We start from the raw sequence: 7,128 nt of genomic DNA, 5'->3' as shown, positions 1-7,128 counted from the left end.
CTATGTGTCAATCACTGATTCCTTTTGGGGGCTATTTGCATACACATTTTTGCAATTACTCCATGCAGTGGGAATCTTCGCAAACGACAAAACACAGTGGCATTTATGGGATTTCTGTCTCACTGAATGTTGTCATCCACAACTATACTACTGGAGATTTATTTACATGAAAGTTTATTACGAATATTTGAAGTTTTTAAATTTCATGATTTCAGTGCCTGCTGAAATTTGTCAACTACTGAAATGTTAATAAAGAGTGTTTATGTAAAAAAAGAAAAGAAAAAAAAAGAAGAAAAAAAAACAGGAAAAGGGATTTGATTGTTTCTCAACACAAACACTTCACTTCATTGGAGTCAATATTTGTGGAAGAGAAGTGCTGATTTCATGCTGTGGACATATCACAAAATAGCCAATGATATGGACAAAACCAGTGTCAAGTTTCTACTGAAACAAATTCAGTTTAGGACATTTTATTCTACTGTTACACAGCTAAAAGATAACTTTATTTGAACTTTTTTCTGTTACTACTTGTTTCAGAACATACAAAAGTACCGTTCCTATAATGTTTGCAAAATTATAAAATGGAATGTTCCCTTAATGTTCGCATAACCAAGAAAAATATTTCTGAAACATTTCAAAACTTTTCAAAACCTAATATAAACATTAGCAAAATGTTCTTAGAACAAGTTTTTGTTAGCTGGGTATACCATAGATACTTAAAACGGAGTCCCAAAACACAGTACTGCAACTCCATCATGTCGTAATCTATAAACAAATCTTAAATACTTCCAAGAATATTCTCAGCCTTTTGTTCATTCATCATACTATACAGTAGATGATTATCGTTGACAATTATTTTATTTTAATATTACATATGTTTAAAAAAAATACCTCAAACAAATTGGTCTTCTAATCTATTTATCAATTGTTATGAAATGTTCTAGACCTTTAACACAAAAGCAGGAACTAGATAGCATTATTATGCCACATAGAGGTATACAGTGCCTGTAAGTGACCACAGAAAACGTGTGTCAGTCTGTAAATAAATGGCAACAGACACAAAAGAAAATGCAACTGTATTTGGAACTGAGTTCTATTGGTGTAAACATCATTTTAGCTTGTACACACTTTTTGTCTATGGTTATCGACAGCATGCCACAGATGTTGTCAATAACATTTAACTTGTATTGAACCTAGAATGTTGACAATACCATTAGATAGCAAGGTTCAAACTAAAACGTGTTATTATCAGCATTGTGATTTGCTAAAACTGTCCCTCACAGGCTGTAGAACATCTGTGGTATAAGCTTACATTTTTCCTGACTACATATATTCTGACATAATATAAACATTATATAATTTTTATGGAATATTGCAGTGTTTATTATAAATGATTAATCTTTGCAAATAATTTATTCATGTTTAATCAAAATAACTTCCCCTCCCTCTTGCAGCAATATCTCTTCTCTAATGGCGTGTTTACTGGCACGAGAGTGGCACAACCTGTCACTCACATGAGACATAGAGAGACATCACATGAGATATATATATATATATTCTTATAACTTCTCATCTTATAGTAGTAATTTCTACAGTGTGTGTTTCATCTGACTGTGATTGAACTCAGATCTTCTTGCTCTCACATGGTGACTCCTTCTGGATAATTTTTTTCACCATTGCATATACCCCTTGAATTATCATCATTATGCTCTATTTTCTGAGAACTGGCTGTTGGACGACCTTCATTATTTTCCAGTCAGGAATATATTTGTTCCTGTAAACCTGTCCCTTTTTCCTATAGTTGTGTCTCTAGGCTTAGAAAACAAATATTTTGATCTACATGTGCTTTGACAACAAATGTTGAAGCTCGTGATGGTATTGAACACAGAAATCTTTATTTATTGGTACTGTAAGTCATCGCATTTACCAGAGAGATCAGTTGCAGTCAGCAACTAGACCAGAAACACACAAGCTAAACAGCATAAACCTGCCTTAAATGCTGACCTAAGCTGATCTTTTCAGCAGAATTTTTTTTTTTTTTTTTTTTTTTGTGAAGAACATTTGGTAACACTTTAGAATACTGTTCCTTCATTAATGAATAACTACACAGGAACAAATGAGTAATGCATTAGTAACACTCTAGTAACTACTATTAACTAACAAGAAACAACGAATTAGTAAGTAATCGCGCTCAGATGAATGTAGTAGTTCATTATTAGCTAATCAATAACTACTATTTTTTTCATACCTCCCAGAGAACTACTATCTATAGGTTCATAATTAACATGAATAATGCATAATTTATAATAAAAGGTAATGGTAACCCACTAGTAATGACTCAAGTATTACTACATCATTTTAAAGGAACTACTAATTATTTGGATCAGTATTCTAAAGTGAAAAACATGATAACAACCTAATATTGACTGAAGTCCTTGTAAACTTTTGAGATTTTTGTAAGATTTTGAATATCAATTCCTTCCAATGGATTTGGTAACACTTTAGTCATTACTAGTGTGTTCCCATGATCTTCACTTTAGAATACTGATCCAAATAATTACACTGTAAAATATTTCCAGACTTTCACAATATTTAACTGTGTTTTTTTACAGTAAAATACTGTTTTAATTGATTTACTGTAAACAATTGTAATTTCACAGTAATGTGGATTCGCTCACTGACTTTTTACTATCTGCTGTGATATGACAGCAAATTACTGTAAAAAAAATAGGCTGTTCAGCTGAGAACGAAGACCCCACCCAGATAGCAAGCACAGTTGGGCCAACTTTTTCTGTATGGGCCAGCCTGAGCCTTGGCTGAAATCAGTTGTAATGGTGTCAGGTCCATACTCGGTGTAGCTGTGTGTACCTTCGACCCGAGTTCGTTTTGTCACAAGCGGGCCACGAAAAAACTGAAAAAAAAAGATTTTGGCGGTTAAATCCTGAGGATGATCCAACAGACGTGTCGCAGACCATTTCGTTTCCGAGAGGAATCATTCAGCTGAAAAAAACGGGTAAGTAATTTAATTCATTTATTGTTCTATTGTTTGATGTTTTAATTGAGATGGTTTGCGATGGTAATTAGGCCTTCGTAACATCAGAATACCCATTCGGTCGCGGATATACGGAGTGTTGATGAAAAGGCCTAACGTTATACGGTTTCATTTTAGGATGATTTTGTATTTGTTTTATTAGAAAAACTGCTGAGCTGGATCCAGTGCACTGTAATGTTGGCTAATGAAATTATATTTAGTAGTTATATTCCATTTTGTTTGCTAAAATTTAGTCAGTTATTTCGTCTTTTTCAACGAGTGATTATCGAATCATAGGAGTCGGACTATGCTTTCGGTGCATAGATTTGATTCACTAACATTTCAAAAGAGTCATTTACTTGTGAATCGAACTACTACACTGACCACCACGCTGCTGCATAACACCCGCGGAGACAACTCATTATATGTACAATCTGAAATTAAAAAAGACTTATTTTGTTGTAGCTAACACTTCTGTGGGGAGCTCCGAAACGGGAAAGCGTTATAGATAAGTGCAGCTTATTAATTCTTTGTCTTTTGCTCGACTTTTGTTATTGAATGTTACGTTAACGTCAACGTAATTTGCTTTAGAGCAGGTGCACTTTAGAGTGAAAGAAAAAATGAAAGAGTATATATCACTGTATATTGCGATTAAAATGGTTTAACATTTTACTGCAGTGGGGATATATGATGATTATGAGCGAACATACTAACTTAATTGATGTTTATCTGATCGCACTGTTTGGAATCTGACACCAACAGTTTTTGCAGTCTTGGTTACACTTTATAATAAGGTTTTATTTGTTAATATTAGTTTTCAACATTAGTTAACAGAGTAACCATGCGTAATACTTAAAAATTTATTAATCTTAGTTCATTTTCATTTTGACATTTAAAATAAAACATATTTGTTAACATTAGCACTGTGAACTACAAGAACAAACATTGAACAGTTGTATTTGTATTAACTAATGTTAACAAATACTGTAACAAATGTATTGGTAATATTAGTTAACACATTAATGTTAACAAATGAGACCTTATTGTAAACTGTTACCGATATTTTGCATATACTGCTGCGTGAACTCTGACAACAAAATTTATCAAACCTATGCACATAAAAAACGAATGCTTAAGATTTAATAATGACTTCACAATATGTATTCCTTTATTTAAAAGATGCAGTTCAGAGAAACCCTGACAGCTAATGCTGCTGAAATGGAGGTCGAGGGATCATGGACTGGTGGATCCAGCCGTCTAACTGGCAGTAGATCGAGGAGCAGACACAAGGTAAGTCTTTCTAGTGTTGATCAGGAGGCAGACACACTCTGGCAGTTTAAATCTATATTAAAAACACACCTCTCTAACCTAGCATAAACATAATACATTTATATCATTAAAATCCCTATAATCCTATATAATTCAAAAAGGATTGTTAGGCCGCATAAATTAGCTCAACCAGAACCGGAAACACTTCTCATAACAATGAACAATGGCATTTTTGCTAATGTTAGTCTCTCTGTCTCATTCTTATCCCGAGGTTACTGTTGTCAGCCGGATCTAGTCCGTATCCAGATCAGATGCGGGACCTGCACCCTAAGATGAACACAGTGAGCCCTGGATGTCAAAAGAGACCATGACAACTAGACGAGACCTAGAAACAAACGCCTGTCAAGACCTTGTTGACACAACAGTCATCGGCACAGTCATCGGATCAGATCCACGAGAACCAGACCAGTCCTCCACACAGACCCAACGGCCAGCTTCAACTCCTCTCCCACCAATTGCCAGCGTGATCTTATGAAGGTAAAAGAGTAGCAAAACTCGAGATTAGATGTGAATTTGAGAACTTGTACAATTAATATTTGTATTTGTACACTAAAATTTACACTCACATCTCCAATGTGAAAACTTGTTGAATGTTGAGATCAGCACTTGCAGAAAATAGTCACAAACATGCATTCTGAATTTTAAGCTGCAGATAGTTACAAATGTAAAAGTCATTCACAGAAATACAATGACAGACACAAACTTGTATTCTTTCATTCACATTCGCAGCACAACCTCAATTAAGCACTTCTCAAATCTGCCATTGCAATATCAAATCTTCACACATTGACTTTTGCAACTTTTTTTGCGATATATTAGATGCGTAACTAACTTTTGCATTTTCAAACTCAGTGGCAGTAAGAGAGATAGGCGCGGCAATTTGAAATGGCAGATTTGAGAAGCTGGAAGTGCCTAATTGAGTGTATACTGGGAATGTGAATGAAAGAGTACAAGTTTGTGTCTGTCATTTTTTTTCTGTGAATGACATTTTAACATTTGTGACTATTTATCTGCAGCTTAAAATTCAGCTGGTCCAAAATGCATATTTAGGCTGCATCAAAATAATCCACACGATTCTAGTCGACAAATAAAAGTCTTCTGATCTGAAACGATTGATCATTTTTATAAACAAAGCGATAATTATGTAGTTTTTAACTGCAAACGCTCACCTTTTCCATCGCTCTGTGATGTGCACTTGGTCACGTGTCTTGTAATCGCATTACGTTACGCTTTTGCAAGCGTGCATTGCATTTCTTTAATTAAACTATCACTTTTTGAAGTTTAATAATCCTATTTCACTCTATATCATGACTCTTGTTTTTCTGTCCATAACATTAAGACTATTTTTAAAACGCCTTATGTTAAAGGGTGCTCATTCCTGTTCCTGGATATCTGTCCCAGCAACAGGACCAGCACCTCTTACCTAAGGTATTTTGCATGTGCTGTTGTGATCAGCAAATGTGGAAAAACTTAATGGATTATTGAAAAATAATCACTGTAAAATATATTGTGAAGTTAGACTGCTTTTTCAAATTTATAAAAATAAATAGGGAATCTATCAGACTCTGAAATGTAACTTTTTTACTTGTCGTCTTAGGTGCTTCCTGGGCATCAACCTTGATACAGGATCTAAATCCAAAAAGAAGCAGGATGGCATCGATCAGCAAGTTTGTTCTCTATTGCGTAAACTTGTGGATTTTGAATGGATGGCAAAGCAGATTTTGTGCTTTTTTTCCATTTGCTCCAGTCATTGTTGCCTCTCTTCATTTTCACCTGCCATATTGCCACTGAATATTTTGGACTGCCCTTATGGTTGAGACCTTCTACCTGGCTATTGTTTTGGATTTTCCCTGTGTTTATTGGACTGATAATCTCGTTGCCTACTCCTGCCTGCTCTCACACTTAATCTGCCTCATCCTTCTGGGGTCGCTGCCAGTATAAATGAATAAACAGTTTTGTTTTTTGGGTCCTTACCCATTACCTGACCTGTGCACATTCATAAGGTAAAACACACATTCACAAGCCAACATGCATTCAACATACATACACATTCACCTTTACCAGTTCTTGTGTCATTGCATTTGGAAGAATTAGAATTAGAATCTGTGTTCTGAGAATAGTGTCAGTCAAGTTAGAGTTTGGGATGCAGTCCTAACAGCTTAATGCAACATGTTTGTTATGATATTATTGTATCAATTGTAAAAAATAAAACAATTGAGGAAAGCATTGTTTAATCTTGTTTTTTTTTTTTATTACTACTTTTCTGTGATCACATTGCATTGCTGTATTTAATTGTAACTTTACAGTTAATTACTGGCTACTAATTGCATTACTTTTACAGCCGAAACACAATAAATCACTGTGAAATTACAGTAATAATGTGATATAATTAACTGTGAAATCACTGTACACAAGTGTAATTTTACTATAATTTACATTAAATTTCTTACTGTAAATTACTGTGAAAGTAATGCAATTAGTAGCCAGTAATTTACTGTAAAATCACAGCAGAATTTTTTACAGTGTAGTAGTTCCTTTAGAAAGATGTAGTAACACTTTATTCATTACTATCCAAAACCTTACAAAAGCCTTAAAAGCTTACAATGACTTCAGTCAATATTAGGTTGTTATCATGTTTTTCACTTTAGAATACTGATCCAAATTATTAGTAGTTCCTTTAGAAGGATGTAGTAACACTTGATTCATTACTAATGGGCTACCATTACATTATATTAAACATTGTGCATTATAAATATTTATTAACCTGT

General features: G+C 34.1%; 1 long non-coding RNA gene across 1 annotated transcript; it reads left to right on the top strand.

Annotated features, from left to right (window-relative positions):
• The first annotated feature begins 4,698 nt into the window (after positions 1-4,698).
• On the top strand, positions 4,699-6,880 carry LOC309483625. Its single transcript, XR_014200604.1, has 3 exons — positions 4,699-4,837; positions 5,728-5,788; positions 5,958-6,880. It is a non-coding gene; the product is annotated as an uncharacterized lncRNA (long non-coding RNA).
• The last annotated feature ends 248 nt before the right edge of the window (positions 6,881-7,128 follow it).

Source organism: Leuciscus leuciscus (assembly GCF_965113295.1).
Source record: "Leuciscus leuciscus genome assembly, chromosome: 20".
NCBI classification, from domain to species: Eukaryota; Metazoa; Chordata; class Actinopteri; order Cypriniformes; family Leuciscidae; genus Leuciscus; species Leuciscus leuciscus.
This window is presented reverse-complemented; position numbering and strand designations above follow the sequence as displayed.